Source organism: Calypte anna, chromosome 3, assembly GCF_003957555.1.
Source record: "Calypte anna isolate BGI_N300 chromosome 3, bCalAnn1_v1.p, whole genome shotgun sequence".
Lineage (NCBI taxonomy): Eukaryota > Metazoa > Chordata > Aves > Apodiformes > Trochilidae > Calypte > Calypte anna.
In genome coordinates this window covers 29,210,029-29,227,879 of record NC_044246.1, presented here as the reverse complement: position 1 = coordinate 29,227,879, position 17,851 = coordinate 29,210,029, and the positions used below count along the sequence as shown (strand labels likewise).

The 17,851-nt window shown below is 39.1% G+C and overlaps 1 protein-coding gene across 1 annotated transcript in view; it reads right to left on the bottom strand.

Annotated features, from left to right (window-relative positions):
* CNKSR3 (CNKSR family member 3) overlaps positions 1-17,851 on the bottom strand; it is a 58,262-nt gene that overhangs the window by 29,532 nt on the left and 10,879 nt on the right. The window lies entirely within an intron of this gene.

The following is a 17,851-nucleotide window of genomic DNA, read 5'->3' as shown; positions in this document are numbered from 1 at the left end:
AATTGAGAACGGGAATTTGTACCTCAAGGACAGAGAGAGGCACAAGGTTTTGTGGGTCCCCTGTCAGTGCACAACTGACCTGCTCCTTGGGGATCAAGCTCAGCAGGTGAGAACATCAGGTTTAGGTTAGATATTAGAAAGAATTTCTTTACGGAGAGGGTGATCAGACATTGGAATGGGCTGACCCAGGAAGTAGTGGATTCTCCATCCCTGGAGATATTTAAAAAGAGACTGGATGTGGCACTCAGTGCCATGGTCTGGTAACTGCAGCGGTAGTGGATCAAGGGTTGGACTTGATGATCTCAGAGGTCCCTTCCAACCCAGCCAGTTCTATGATTCTATGATCAACTTGGTGCCTGCATAGTCAAAGCTACCAGGGAGCATGCACAGACTCGGCTATGATAGTAACCCAAACCCTGAACGACAAGGAAGGCAACAACAACAACAAAACAACTGACATGGGGGGAAAAAACAATTCAACAAGGCAAGGCAAGCAGAAAGATGTTGCCCAAAGTCTAGTTAAACAAGCAAACAAACAAAAGCACAAAACTCCACAGTTCCCCATCCACTTATATGTAAAATGGCTGAATAAATGATGAGAGAAAAATGCAACAAAGTAAGCAAAATTGTGTTTGGCTCCTTTCATTATTCCTTTGATTTAAGAGACCTTTCAGCTTCCTGAAACAGCCATTTCTTCTCCCTTGCTGAGCATTAACAGCACACACCAATAAGAAACTTAATTCACATTTGTATCTATGATGTATTTTTAAAACAATTTAGCGTGTTTTGTCCCAGCAATATCCCCAAAATCCTAACTTTAAACTGTGGTTCTATGACTGTTCCTTACAGTATATTTTCCCTAGTGATTAGGGAAAGGACTTATTGTTTTCATTTTAGTTAACCAAACTTCATGTGTTAGTCCTGTTTAAGAATCTGTCATCTGCTCATTTCTCCTGTTCTTAAAGATTCTGTGCACAGCAACAGTCTGGGGAAAACAGCTGAATGGATGTTTTCCTTTAAACATGATGCAGTGCTCTTAATGCCCTATTCCACTTCAACATATTAGCCAGCACAAAAGGAACAGATCTAATTAGTTCTGTTTTGTAGAAATACATCACGTCTACTGAAAATAGCTGACAAAAGGCAAAAAAAAAATAATCAGATTACAAATTTGACATCTACTTTGTAACATCCACAATAGCTACATTGTTTGACTGATAAGTTTTATAAAATTGAAGCTTCAGCTGCATAAAGGATGTTTATCCACTGTGCTGGCTCAAAAGGAAGCCATTGAGATGGACAGGATGTTGAATGCTGCAGATGAGAAACACGAACAGCATCCTGAAATAGAAGAAAATGAGAGCCAGAAGACCAGCACTCATTTCCACTCATGGAGCCACAGCATCAGCCAAGCACTGCCAAGAAAACATTTGAAAGAAATCACAAGGGGGGTTTCTAAGAGTCACATGAAACATTCTCTTTTCATAAGAGCAGCATGAGCAGTCACTGGTGTTTTGCAGTGTCTGGGTCACAGCAGATCTGTGGGTTATGGACTCTCATGGGTTCAGGCTTCCTTAACAGACATCACTTGCCTTTAAGACATCACTCGCTTAGAAAATAATGACAGACACCCTGGCACTTAACAGTCACCCCTTTACGTGACCTGGGCAAGCTTAATTATTGCAGTACATTAAAATCTGGCTGAACAAGCTTGATTCCTCCATGTGCAGAGCTACCAGTGACTGCAGCTTGATTTTTAAGCATAATTATGAATGGGAAAAGCCACATGCGAGACGAGCAGAGTCTCCCAGGGCTACAGTTGTTTGGGGTTCACTCTTGTTTCTTCCCATCTGTCTTGGCAAGGCCACATAAATTTTGAAAATTGACCCCAGTGTTCTCTTTCCCACAGGCACCAAATTCTCCCTTAGGCTATGCAAACTCTTTTCCCAGGAAAAATAATAAAGAGATCTGGCCTTCATTGTTTAACAATTTATTTTTTTAAAACAAATTCTCAACCAAGGCTGACATACAGTGCACATATTTTGCATTCCCAATTTTTAATGCCATCTTGCAGACACTTTTTCCCATCATTTGCCATTGCAAGCCCATAGTTTCCACTACAAATTTCACAAACTAAATTAAAATACTTTATTCAGCATGCAAAGTTCTTATTTTTTAAGTTTCCTGGACACAGCACTACTTTTGCCTACTATCCTTTCTAGGTGTTCACTCAACATTGCAGATCCTCATTCTATGCTAAAATGAGAGTCACAAATGTATATATCCCTCCTAAGAAATGCAATTTTGGCTTTCAGCTTGCCTGTGTTCCATTTTGGTTTAATTTATGCTTGTCTGTTCTTGAAGGTCTATTAAAACTTGAACAGCTACCTCTGAAAGATTTTTTTTTAATAACTCCTTAAAAACAATACTTCCAAGATCACATGATAAGAATACTTTGCAAATTAAAGTATTACCAAAAAAAAATATTTAAATCACACAAATGTTAATTCAAAACAGTCAGAGGAACAGCCACTCAGCTAGAAATGTACTTAAGATTAAGGGACCAAAACTATGCAAAGCAGGAAGTGAAGACAGACCCACACACTCATGGCAAACATTCACTAATGGTTTAAGAGGAGCTGACTAACATAAGTGTTATTATTTTTACTAAGAAACATATGGGAAAATCTTAAACATTTTAATTGAGATTACAACCACATTTCTAGCCTATTGTTTAATTTTACACCATATGAAATGTTTAATCATATGCAAACCAAAAAGATTCCAATTTCTCCCAAGAGGGAAAGAAGAAGCAAGGAAAATAAGGACTCGAATCAGTTTACTTAAGAACTATTAAATGTATTTTATTGAGTTCAAAAAGTCAGCATTCAAAGGTCATTGGTAATATCTAATTGAACTGCTTATTTTTTCCTTCTTCCAACATCCCATTTATTTCCATGCCTTTTCTCTCTGAACCTCAGAGACTCCTATAGACTTGGTACTGCCCATTAGCAGTCTGGATATTGTTGAGTCATTTATTTTGAGATATTATTATTATTATTTGAGACATGAATTAAAACCAATAAAAAGTAATCTACATTACTCAGAAAGACGCTCTCTTACATGTGTCATTTTCAACAATACAATATTACCAAGTTGAAGCAAGAAAATAACTTTCTCTATAAAAAAAAAAAAAAAGCAATTAAGGCTGACACTGGAAAAGAAAGTTAGGTATTTCCCTTACTCATTGAAGACCCCTTGTAAAGTCTCATCTGGTAATTTTATGCTCTAAGTGTGTTTAAAAAGCACTTGCATCAACTGCATGTGAATCATCTTTGTATTATTCCTCAACACATATCAAAACCATGCATAAAAGATAACATCCTTCTAATTACATATTTTTTAGAGAATGATGGAAGATGGAAATAGGAATAGCAATTGTAGAATGTTACACAAGTTTTAAAACAGTAATAGCAGTGATTTTGAGGGGAGGAAGAGAGAGAGAGGCTTGTCTAGTTAGCATTATTCCTATTGTGAAAACCCTTCTGAGAAACTGCAGTGTAACTTGAACAAAACTCCCTCACAAATTTTGGCAGGTGTAGAGATGTGCAAGAGATCCTAAGAGCTGTCTAGACTTTTCTGTCTAAAATAACCTTCCACCACCAGAAAAAGCACCCCAGAAGATATTCAATACCTTGCATTCATGCAAAAACATTAGGATAGGGCTTGTACCTACAGATTTGCACCGATATGAATCTCAGTCTGTTTCCAAGATTAAGAAAGTTATTTTGAATAAGAATTAAGTTGGGAAAAAAAAAACTTTAAGAGAGAAGCTTGGGTCTAAGCCATAACTATCAATTTACTGTTCAGAGAGAATTAACATTTCTACTGTTGATAGATGTCAGCCTTTGAGCAACAACATATCTGACTCCCAAAGCACTAGAGATGCATTTTATAAGTAAGTGATAATGTTTTTTTGCTTCTTTTGTGCTAGACAAAAATCAAATAATTTACATACTGTAAAGCCATAAAAACAGTTCACTAATATGTTATGGCCACAGGTCCGAAACCAGCTGACTTCCCACCTCTTCTTTCCTCCCATCACCCCTCCCTCTTTCACCCTCTCTTCTCTTGGGAGACCACAGTCTATATGCTCCAACAACAGGGTGGGGAGGAGGGCAGGGAACAGGAAAGGGAGAATAACAGGACGAGGAACTGAAGAAGGACTAGGGAGAGGAAGAACTAGAAGGTAACAAGGATTATTTCTGTTGAACCCTTGAACACATTCTCAGGGTAGCTCATAAATTGCCAAATCTGGCTGAAGACAGTGGGAGCAGCAGAAGCCTCTTGGACCATGGAAGAGCTTATAAGTACAAGACTCACTCCTTCATGTAGCACCACCATCGGGATCATTGCTCGCTGTCTCAAGGAAATATAGCCTTATTATTATGAAGATTTACTTTATCTCTTCTGTTAGGTGACTTGTTAGTAAACTGACAGCACCTGGTGGCTCAGGGCAACACAGCCCTTAGACCATCAAGGTGCTTCCTTGGCCTTTGGATAGCTGGCTAGGTAGGCCGCCAAAATCTTTTTTTGCCCTACCATTCTAAGAAACACACATTCAAATGTTGTAAGAATCTGAAATTCCAATCTAAGTCACTCTTCAGAGTCTATTAATTTGCTACTATTAGTCTCCAAAGATTCCTTATACACACCTACTTCAATCCATCCTGACAAGCTTTGAAAGATCATCAGTTCTAGGAGAACCTTTGACACATCTCCTGTTACATGCCATTATACCATCATGCACATTCAACACCATTTTACAACTGTTATTGTGATAGCTTCCTGCCTTTATTTCCTCCATCTATTTCCAGGAGTAGAAGAAATTAATAAAAGTAGTAGTAAGGGGAAACCAAGGCAGCAAAGGAACACTAGAAGGAGAAAAGAGCTACTTCATAGAGAGGTGAGCCAGCACCTGAGAAAGCTGTTGAAAGTAAGAGAAAAGGCTCTGCAAGACAGCTGTGAAAAGCTGAAGCAACTCAATAGGTAGAAGGTGAAAAGGAACAAACTGAAAAGTTCAAGGAGTAAAGAAAACTAACATTTTTCTTTACCATAGAGTTCTACCAAAAAAACCCAAAAACCCCCAAAAAACGCCTTCAAGAAATTTTTTAGTTACTGTCAAGTGGATAGAGGTAAAACCACTTGTTTGATTATTTTAATCCAACTAGTTTCACAGTCCCTTGTAACACTGCCACCATCTTAAGTATCAATCACTAAAACAAAAAATAAAACAAACAAAAAATCCCCAAAAAAACAACCAGAATTGAAGAGCTGCTTATTATTAGCTTTTTCAAAATGTTTCCTGCATAAACCAGCTTGTCTGTAAAATAGGTTCTCCTCACATAGGCAACTGTAAGCAAATCTTCCACATTTGTTTCATCGTTTGCCTCCTACCCATGCAGGCAGGCTTGTCACCTCACCAGGCACTAGGTCTAGCTTTGCTGAGGACAGGCATTGCCTAGAACAACCAGAACAGAACAGAAGCTTCTTGTCTGTCCCCACACTTCATACAGGGATGGAATCAGACAAATATCTGGCCCCTGTCTGCCAGCAGGGATGCAAAGGGCAGCTCTCTCACGGAGGTCAGAGAAGGACAGAGGGAAAGGGTGAAGCCTTCAGCTTTGATAATCAATGCTTTACTGTCCCCTCTGTAATCCACTCTGACTGACAGTTCCACAGAAGGCCTTTTGCAACACGTTCCTATTTTCAGTATCTGCAACTAGCATATTTAGCCTCGAAAAACAGACGATATACACGTGGTCATACTACCCCAAAATAAATCCACTCATTCCATTCAAATCCACCCATAAATCCCTTAGCTGCTTTTGAATGCAAAATTGAAAGCTTTGCTTTGTAATAAAAGAACTCGGTGAGTAAACTTGGGTTGTAAGACATCCTGACCAGAAGGGCTATGGAGACATGGAGACCTTTAGCTGCTCCATGTAGAGTTACTATCTCAGATTGACAGGCCTTCCACTCCTGCTTACAAAACCATAAAATGAGACCATTCCAGAAGTTCCCATTACCATGCTCCAGACAGGAAATCTGAAGACAGCTTTAAATTTCAACACTTCAGAGAGAAAAATCACAAAAGTACATTAAGGAAGAGTTAAAATAACTTTTGTCCACACACTTGCCAAACCCTTCCAAGAGCTCCAGCAAGTTTGCAAAGCCAGACCTCGCTCTACAAAGCCAGAAAAAACCACTCAGATTTACCTCACAGAATATTTTCAGGAAACTAAACAGACACAGAGTAAGAAAGAGTCAAGTGTGGAGTCTTTACAGAAGAAAACATTATAGGGAGGAGAATGACATGATAGAGGCCCATAAAGCCAGAACTGGCATAGAAAAACAAAGAACATCTATTATGTATTATCTCTTCTAATACAGGAATTAGGGAGAGCCAATGGGGGTAGCATATAACAAGCAATAAGAGAGTGATTCTTCACACAGCAGTATGCAATGCTTATATGGTTTCAGTGAAAGGTGAACAGATTCATCCAAGTAGGTGTTGCTGAAGCCATGTTCAGCTCCAAAAGATTCAAACATAAATACTTAAAGGCTTGAGGGAACCCAGAGAAGGAAACATATAATATGTCATCTTTTCTATGAATCTCTTTAACACATCCTTTTTTTTGGCAGACATTCAGGATGGAACACAGAGCTAGACAGCACTGGACACAGGACTTCCACAAATGTGCCATACACAGCACCAAAATGTAGATGGCCACTTTGTTATTTACTATTATCTTAAGACTTAAGAAAATTGTTGTCTTTTCACTAGTGAAAGCTACTACTGCTGTTAGTAATTACAGTAGGTGATGTAAGATTTTCTCAAAAATGGCACTCAGTGCCATGGTCTAGCAACCGCAACGGTGGTTCAAGGGTTGGACTCGATGATCTCTGAGGTCCCTTCCAACCCAGCCAATTCTATGATTCTATGATTTAAAAAGCCTTTATAGAGAAATAGAAGGTGAGGAGAGGAAATGGAGGAAAAGGCTAAACACTAATACTGAACGACAATATCAGTTTAATCCAGAGATATAACTAGAGGTTGTACAGACTGGTAAAAGAAACAGAAAAAAAATAGAACCTAATAATACTAGGAGTTAATCACTGTGAATCAGATAGCTCCTCTGGTGGGTTGTAATCAAGCTACAGGTATTAACAGCAAATAGGAAATTGCAAGAGCAAGTTAATTTGGAAATTGTACCTGCAGTTGACAATGAGTGAACTTGCATCGGGACTTAAAAATACATTTGACATGAGTGAATGGTAGCATACAATAAGCTGAAATAAAAGTAAACTTATAATAAATTAAAAATTAATGGTATTTAATTCCAAAAGCATTTCAGCTAAAACTCAAAGTAGTTTTCTTTCCTTTTCATACCTCTTTCTCAAGGAATTAATGGAAAAATAAATAAAATAAAAAGGTTGACGGAAGAGACACCTATTTCTACTATTTCCCATAGGAGTTTTATATTATGATGTACCTTTAAGTTTTTTAATTAAAGGCAAAATTAAAATGGAATATTATAGATACTGAAAAGTGAATTGTGCTGGCATGCCACGTTTCTAAAAACATGGAGGAAAAAAAGCAGAGGAAAAAAAACGGGACACAGCACATACATAGAGGGTAAAACAGAAAAACGTATCACCATGCCACAGAGGGTGGAAATTAAAGCCTTTTTAAATTTGACAGGGTTTTCCCTGTAGACAAAAGGAAGAGAAAAAGAGTATACCAGGAAACAAACAAACAAGCAACCTATTGTATTACATTCCCACCAATTTGAAGGCAGATGGATCAGATAGACATTCAGTCATGCTTTTCACCAGCAGAAGGCTGGACTGGACACCTGCACACAGCTGTGGGCCCTGCTGTACGTAGGTGGCCATACCCGAGTGGGGCTTTTCTGTCATCACACTCCCTAAAGTCTTCAGGGACACTGCTGACAACATAGCCCCTGACATCACAGTAAAAACTATCCTACTCATGGCAAGATGAAGCGTGCATTCATACCCTGGGTATACTACAGCATGAGCAAGGCAACATCAAATAAAATGGCAGTATATTGTAGCTGTAGGGAGGCATTTCTACTTAATCAACAATTATTGTTCAAGCAGCACCTAAGAACTACCATAACTTCCAAAATGAAAGAAGAAAATATCTCCTTGACAAATATAATAATATAGACAAATAGGTAAATTATATTATGTTGGCATCCCCTAAAATAGCCAAAATAAATGGGTCTAGAAGGGCTCTCCACTGATAAAGTACTTCTAGCCAGTATGACTCACATCTTGTTATTCTGTTTCACCCAGTTTTACCATCATATCTAGCAATCAACTTATCTGCCACCCCAAAATATTATTTTCAACCCATGGAGATAAGCATTGCATAATGTAGTAGACTACTGCAAGGGCAGAAAAACTCACATTTAATTGTTGCTACAAAAGATTTTCCTTGAACTCATTCTTTCAAACTCTACTGACAGCCATTTTATCCAATGAACATAGACTAGTGTTTTCACAGCCATTTTTCTCATAAAGACATGACTGTGTCAACAAATACAGAGCTTTTAGCATGGTAAAAAAAAATAGTAACTCAACGTGAATTTAAAATTATACACATGCATTAGGGAAGGCAAGAAAGACAAGTAAATGGCTGTGGTGAGAGACAGATGCAACAGGATCTAAAAAGGTCTAAAAACACTGCTGGTATCTTCCTACAAACTAGAAAATGCTCTTTTGTCTATTTTTGCTGCTTCCAACTAATGTCCATAACTAGTTGCTTTAAGAAGCACCAACAGAAGTCAGTTATTTTATTACACCACTGTGTATTACACCATGGCCTCATTAATTCCACTCAAGGAGTGAGTGAAGAGCAGTTCCACATACATCAGGACAAATTAATGCATATTACAGGCTGTTAGTGACAAAAAGCATCGTCCCCACATACTGTCTCAAAACTGACAATTACAGTTTCACTAAAGCTTAATGTTGACACTGTTCCACCCTTAGCCTGAAAATCCTCTTAGATGCTCAGAAGTTGTTTCCCAATGCATATGGGCTCAAAGGACCACAATGTCTTTCTCCAGCAGGAAAAAAAAAAAAAAAAAGTCAACTAGCAAAATCAAAAGTGGAAAAAAACTAGATTGTTCCAGTGTTCTTTTTTCTCACCCCACTAAGGCTTTTTTTCCATAGTAAATGCCTTTCAAACACATGCAGGCCAACACATTTTGAATTACAGTTAAACACAAATTTGCAACTTCTGTAGTCAAGGTAGGTCTGCTTTTTCTTCACCTTGAAAAATTAGTTCTTTCTTCCACTGATCAAAATTACAGCTTTGTCTGTGCACAGGAGGGTTTTGGCTGGAATGCCAACACTGAAAGCCACAGTTGAGAAGAAACTACAGACAAAAGCTTTGCCCCTCTCTCCATACTGTGCTAGTGCTTGTGAGCAATCAGTTCACTTTATCACATTCCCTCTCCTGTGCAGAGCATATGGGATGACCACCTCAGAAACAAGCCACCCATAGGTGTATAACAGTATTTGTCTCTTCTGCAGGTAGGTGGCAATAAGAACTGAGGTAGTAGACCATATGCCATTTCATCTTCAGGCTGGTCCAGTGACATGCAGGAAGACAACATGTTCTCAGAACATTCACTTCATTGGATGCCAGCTGGCACAAAGCTATGCACAGTTGGTTAGTGCCAACTCCCTTTAATCCAAAACTGAGGTCTAAGTTCCCCCACACCATCAGAGATGGATTTGTCCAAGCACTTAGCATCAACACCTTAAGAGGGGAAGGCAAGCTCCACAGATGCTCTATGCCTCAACCAGTGCAATAAGACCTTTGTAAGCTCAATATCAGCAGCAGCTTCATCCGGTACATGGGGCTGTAAACTGGGAGAAGATGTAGAACACAACCCAATGTGACTTCTTTGCTGTGGAATTACTGCAGAGGAGGAGAGCAGAAAGTTGCTGGGTGGTGGGGGATAGCAGAAAGTGGCATAAATACGCCCAGCAGAGGTTATCTGTCAGAGACCTGATTTGAGATCCTGCCCCCAGCAGTGGCACTCACTGGACAGACTGCTGACTCCCCTTACAGAGAGGCCACATTAATTAGCAGCTCCAAAGAAAAGCCCAAAAGGAATATTTCTGCTAACAGATACAGATGTTTTCACTAAATAAGTGCAACCACAGAAAAATACATTTCCCAGAATTTTCCAACTCACAGAATATGCTGGATTTGTTGGGCAGTTTGTTTTCTATGCCACTACTCTAACCCACTCTTTAGAGAAGAAAGCCAACATTTAAAACGCTTTGCCATTTCACTTAAAGAAGTATAATAACACTGAATCTAAGTAGTCCCAATGTTAGCTGTGGAATCATCCACAAGATTACTGGAACCAGATTATTTTTAGTAGAAACAATTTAACTCCACATTATTGTTCTAGTGAAATACGTACTGTAGCTTAATCCACAGCAGGAATATGGAACCATTTCAGTCCCTAGAGGTAAAAATTCTAGAAGCTGTGGAAATTACAGAATTAGCATATAGTCTGTAAATCATGTTATATGGCTGACCACCTTTCTAGTCTCATTCTCCTCATCATCCATCCCACTCTTCTAACATCCCTGATCCCTTTCTCACTCTGAGCATCTTCCTGGAGGCAAGGCAGTGCACCAGAGCAGATAACAGACTAGATAAGTTCTAACATACACCAGCTCTGAGACACTAGTGTACAGCCAAGAAGCAAATGAGACCATGTAAGGCACAGGTTTTGGGAAATACACTATACAGGTTTCACATCGGAATAATCAGGGAGATGCCATGGGGCTGTATTCAGTGTCATGGACTTCATTTTAAAAGGCACTTTAACGACTGAAGGGACAAGAAACAATGAATGCCACAAAATGTAGGGGACAGTGAGGAGTATGATGTGGGACAGAAGGTTGGCACAGCTAGTATGTTAGCACATGAGGTCCTACAAGGTAAACCTGATAATCTCATTTGGGGCAGGGAGTGTGTGGTTAGGAAAAGATCTTGGTACTATTGGTACTTGGCAGGACAACAATAAAGTCCCTCCTGTATGGCACTGTTCTCAGCATATCACCAGATACAAAATATTCAAGGCATACCAAGTACATTTACTGCCTAAGTGTTCAAAACTGGATACTGCTTTGTCACAGCAGTGTCCCAGATTCCTGGTGAGACTCACCTTCTGGGATCCCAATGTTACCCATCATTTCTACAATATTGCTTACAGTGAAGCAACATTTCACATCTTACTGAGGGGTATGTCCTTTGGCAGGTTTCACCCCATCCTTCAAGACACCTCTTTGCCCCAGTTTTCCAAGAAGCATACGCATGAAATTGAGCTTACTAAGAGGTAGTTCCCTCCCCACTGTACTTCTCTAGCTCACCTAACTTCATTATTACTATACTTTGAAGTAATTCACAACCAAATTAGAATTATTTTCACAACAGCAAACAGCACCAGGCAAAAGAGCACTCCTGAACCATTTAATTAGCCATTCCCCCTATAAAGTCTTGTAATTTCAATTATAATGTTAATGCATTCACAGTAACAAGCAGTTTACATCAGCACCAATGCAAGATGAAACTTCAAGGTGTCAAAAATTCAAAGCTGTCTGAAAGAGAATATGTGTTTTCTTCACAGGCAGTTCACCTCAGTAAAATGCAGCCACCTATATTTCCACCTCTACCACCTTTTGCCTACTGACACTTCAAAGCAGGGCTTGTTTCATTATTTCCATGCATTTAACAATTCTCTTTTTTCCACATGGCATCACTGTTTTCTTATGTGTAGTAAATGTCTCCTAATACTGCATTTTTTCTATGTCACTTGCCAGTCTTTTTAAAAAGAGAACAATGTGTGTTACCATTTTTAATCAGGATTGACTTTCATACAGAAAAAAAATTAATCAATAACCAATTTAAAGGAAGAAAAAATATCATTTTCATGCAATCCTCTGGAAGGACAGGAACTGTTAGACAAGAGCAACCTTTTCAAGAGGCAAGAACAGGAAGACAGCTCCTAAAAGATGACAAGCCACCTGGGTAGAAGACATGTACTAACCCAGTGGCTGATACACTTTGTAAGGACAATGTTTGTCCCTCATTCCAAATACTACTACTGCCAATTTCAGTTACATCAAACTTGAGATAATCCATGTCTACAGCTGTACACTAACAAAGGGAAAGACTTCTCTGAACTGGGTCTTAAAGACCGATAAATAGTTAACATTTATGGAAGTGATAAACTAACAATAGAACAGCCCTGTTTCAAAGCGAGTAGCAAGTGGACAACCTCCTCTTAAGGCTTTGAGTTCTGTATTTGCAAAACAGATGCATGAAGGGATGAAAATCCCATAAATGGTTTGCATTCTTGATGTCTGACACAATTTAGTCCTTAGGGAGCACACTACTTGTGTATGTGTGAGATTGCATGCAATCTTTTATAATGAGGCCCTGATCCTGATACCTGTAGCATTATTTAAACACCAAAAATAGCCTACAGTTCTGCTTCTGTATTAACAGCATTGATCAAAATGTCATCTAGTAACATCTGCATCACTATGACAGGTTCCTGCTTCAGATCAAAAGCAGTTGCTCTTCCTCACTTCTTGGTTGCTCTTTTTGGTGATTAAATAACCCCCTTCAGATACTTCTTGAACACATATGTTGATGGTTCTGAGTACATTGCAGTTTCCTAAATGTAGACCCTGATTTAGCTATACACCAAGTGCATAATCACAAGTTATTTAGTTGGGCATTGACATCGTGAGACACCTGTGAACAATTAAATTAGGCAAAACTTTTCAGTGTCATGTACCTTGCCCAGGTTTTTAAGATATGCAAGAGAAACTGCAAGAGAAGAAGAGAAAAGAAAGCATTTATTCTTAACACAGTATCTAATCACAAAGAGAGGACTCCATCCAGAAGTCTTTGTAACAGGTGAAAAACAGGCTAGAAACAAAGCAATGGAAACATCGTCCTAAAAACAGTGAATGCAATAATTTTTGCACCTGTTTTTTAAATCCAATATGTCCCTCCTTTATTTCTATTTATAGTGCCTCCCAGACATAATTTTTTTTTTCTAATTAGTGTTTTTCTATTTACCTTTCAAATAGTATTAAGTTTTTTTAAAAATCAAGCATCCCACTACCAGCTATTCCTAACTCTGGAGGTTTTTGCCTAGTAGTACAAAGAGCAGAAATTATGAGAAGGAGTAAATGGAAGGCTTCAGGTGAAACCAGGTGCTTCATGTAGCTCTGTGATTAACATTATACTTGAAGACAAGAATGGGGTAGGAAGAAATAGCAAATTATGCTTCATGAGCACTGTAAAATTCTCAGGTTTTGCAGGTCCTTGAAATACAGCTTTAGAAGAAACCTGGCCTCCTCATTCTAAGAAGCTTATCTTGTCCTCAACTTGACAGAATAAATATAGCCTCTTCTTCTGATCTTTCAAAGGAGTTAGGAGTACCTTAATCACAGATGAACTTAGTAGAGCCACTCATTCAAAACACATAAAAGGATTAAAAAAATCCCTCAACAATTTTATCGCACCCCCCCTCCTCATTTTTAAAAGTTAAATATTTTTTTTTAAAGTGCCATCTGATTGTTTTGTAGACTGTATAAACCTGAACGGCATGGAAACTTAGGAGAAGTTTGCCTACTAGTAAAAGAAATACTACATTTAATCTAGAAATGTCATGTTTTATTAAAATAAGGTTTAGGATTTTTGGAGCTCAACCCCTCTCAAGTATTACAGAGCATTATTTTTAAGTAAATTAAAGTGATAAAATGCCCTCTCCAAGCTAGAGCACATTTCCACAGCTTGGACTTCTACAAATTAATCCACCACATAGTTAGTACTGCGTAGCAACCTCCAGTTAGTCTTTAAATTTTCAGACTTCCAGATCATAAGAAATTTCTCACTGTGTTCAGAAGCTGCCCAGAGGAAAAGGACCTCAGGGTGCTGGTCAACACCAGCAGCTGAATATAAGGCAGCAGAGTGCCCAGGTGGCCAAGAAGGCCAAGAGCATCCTGGCCTGCAACAGAAATAGTGCAGCCAGCAGCACACAGGAAGTGGTCGTCCCCATACTCAGCACAGGTGAGGATGCTCCTTGTTGGGACCATCTCTCTTCCCAGAGATTATTTCACTGACTTTTAAGCAATTACACTGTTTCAACTACAGTAAGCATTTTCTTTTTAATTATTTTCCCTTCTTAGTGCTTATTTCAAATTGACAGAACTAGCAAGATCTCAAAAGCAAGGAATCCACAGAAGAGCATTGTGACCATATATGAAAAAGGGTAACACAGAAATCACCAGGTTACTTTCTCTAGATGTTCCATCCTGCTCACATGAAATAAGACAGACATTTATTTTACCCACAGTGTTTTTTAGTCTAATAGATGTGAAACAGTCATCAACCTCTTGGTCTGCAGACACTTAACTTCAACAACTGTTTCCCCTGCTCCCACACACACACTAATCCTGGTGAAAGATGCTGGAATACAAGCCATAGCCACCAAAACCACACCCTTACTTGCAGACCAGAGCTGAAAGTAGCAATTCACACCTTGTTTCTACATAGAGAACTGGCTGGACCTAGAAAGAAAATTCAGGGACAAGGCAGATCCCATACCAGCCTCACTCTCCAGCTCCACATCAAAACCTCCAGCAAAGGAAGACTATAGAGTCAATTGCATTGCAGTACTCCTTGGCAAAGCAATAACCTCACTTAAAAAAAAATACAACCAACACCTTCCACTCAGAAGGGGAAAGTAAATAAATAAATAAATAAGAAGACAAAATTAAAATCAAAACTTCTGCCCATTTTACCCAGAGCTGGACTTTCATCATCTCATCACCAAGCCTCTACTCATCTGATTTATTGTAGCTAACAACTTCTTCACAACAGAATGGATACTCTTCCAAAGGAATAAAATGGATGGAAGCAAACATAAGCACAGAATTCAGTCACTAGCAATATTAATATTAATCACAGTAATTGTCCATGGAAAACAAGACAACACGAAAGCACTGTGCCCTTTGGAGCACACTTCCTAAGGTGGCTGCTTTCTTGGCTTGTCGGCTTTAACAGGTTTGGCCCCTTCTGCAGGGAAACTAGGTCAACACCTTTCCATCAAGAGTCACTTTTATACTCCATGGAAAGTACAAAAAAAGGCCTTTGCTGACCCTAAAAACATACACACTACCCTTCTGGAGGTCAAGGCCAGAGTCATTCCAATTTCTAAGTGCAGTAACAGGACACTGTACATATTTGTATCTAGCCCGTGACACTTGTGTGACTGCTAATTTTGTGTGGTTACCACAGACCAATAACCCCCCACACCCTAGGGCCTTCACTTCAAGCATGCAATTAAGAGCTTGGCATTGAAAAGTTTCAAGGTCTTTGTGGTTGAAGGGGTAGTTCATTAGTCACAAGAGCTCCTTTTCTTGAACTCTAGTAGTAACACTCTGATACCTGTTCCCACAGTGGAAACAAAAGGTAACATTGCAAAACTACCTGCCTGCCTCTTAGGTCCCAAGAAGAAATGAGGTGATCCCTTTATTTTTGTTTGGCTGCCTCCTCGTCCCACCATGTGGAACTGTTTTGGCTGATTGCAGCAAGGTCCATTACTCACATCTGCATCTCCTTTGTGTAGGAACCCTTGTGAAGGCTGTGATTATTGTTACACCCATGAGCTAGTCAGAGAGCAGTTTGCTGATGCAGTTGCCAGATAGCCAGATGACAGCCTCCTACTCTGTTGTGAAACGTTTGTGACTAGAACCTTACCATCTCACGGTCACCAAGGAGGCACAGGCACATGAGAATTGTCAGCCATCATCACCTGCTAATCATACTAATATGTCATAGCAACCTGAATGACATTAATAAAAAAAATGCTGATGGTGCATATCTCTATCCATCATGGACACATCTCCAGCAGTCACTACTGGGTCCTCCTAGGAAACAATATCATTACTTGGATGCACATATTACTTCATGTTAAAAATCCCCACATTTACATCAGGAACCTTAGCTTCTTAAAAATTATTGTTTGAATTATTTTAGATAGTGCACTGGAGTCTCTCCCATGAGCCAGGACATGCAAAGAGACCCAAGAACAAAAATCCAGTTCCTGTCCACAGGGAACTTGAAACTGAGACAGAGGAACATAAGATGAGGAATGACACTCCATTCGGTTGGACAGGTGACAGTTTCACTGCACTAGCCACCACCCTTCACTAGCCAAAGGCTGAAAAGGTTGATGCCATCCCAGCTGACAGCTTTAAGGAAGACAACCAATATGGTTAGGACACCTAGCTAGAAAACAAAACAAAGGAAGAAAAACATCCTACACAACAAAAAAATTCAGAGCAGTACAACAAGCTGATAAAATTGTCCCCATGTGCCAGAAGAGACTTGCCTTGAGGCACCCAATTCAATATACATTTTAGAGCATATCACTGAAGCACCTCAACTTCCTTTGAACAGACTGTGTCAAGAAGTTTATCAGTTAAGCAGTCATTCAAATCTCTCATCTTCCCCTTATTTTTTATAATTGTTTTAAACGTGTAAAGCAATAGCTTTAAACAATTAACTGCCTGACACATTTTCATTATTCCATATTATCTTACAGCCCTGGTTATGTGTGATGCTGCTGCTCCCTAAAATAGCAGAGACCTCACCAGAGTTCAAGTTCACCTCAACTGTAAGAAAGCCAAAGGCTCTCAACAGCAGCAAAGCTGACTGGGGGCTCTGTCTGAATCATACACAAGTCCAAAGTTCCACCAACTTTCCCAGGAGTCCTACCTTCCTCTCAGATGTAAAGTTGAGCAGAGGAAGGCAAGAAAGAGCCCTACATCTATGTCAGCCACTCCATCTGACACCCTTATACTGTATTTCCTGGGATTATGAAGATGCAAGAGTATGAGCAGATATTCCACCCCTCTTATTAGGATGGTGACAAGTTATTTCTAACTCTCTACTGAAGCTTCGGACAAGTCTTCCAGATATTTTTAAGGCACAGTACATCACCAGCAAGGATTAGAGAGCAAGCCAGTCAATTCAATTTGCTTCTTTTTCACATCATTTCAGCTGAATTGGGGATTTTTTTGTTGTTGTGGAATTTTGGTTGGACATTTTTTGTTGTTTTAGGGTTTGGATTTTTTGTGTTTTGGTTTGGGGTTGGTTTGTTTGTTTTGGGGGGAGGGTTGGTTGTTTTTTGGTATGTTTTGTGTATGATTCCTAAATGCCAGACACATCTGTAGGAAGGGCCCTTAAATATAGATGGCTAACAAAGCTGCTAGGATGATGCTACAGGCAGAATAAAACCAGTTTAAATCTTAATTGAAAACTAGTTTTCAAAAGTTAACAGATTTTTTGAAAACACCCAGTGAGAGTGGGGAATATCAAAGAAGAAAATATATCTCAGTAAAGTCACAAGAGATAATTAACTAAGTTTCCAACTACCATTTCAACATATTGTTAATCCTTAGAGAAATGAGGATGATACTGGACAATAAAATTACATGCATCATGGTCAATTATACATGGGGTAGAAACCACACAGTCTATTCAGTACTCTACAGCAACCAAGCCAAGTTGATTTCAGCACAGCTATAAACATATGTACAAGCTGACAGTCTGGGAAATGAGTCCTTCTGTTAACAGCAGCTCAACAGAAGTCTCCAAACAGGTCTAGTTCAGGACTGACTACTGGAAGCTAGAATTACTCTCCAG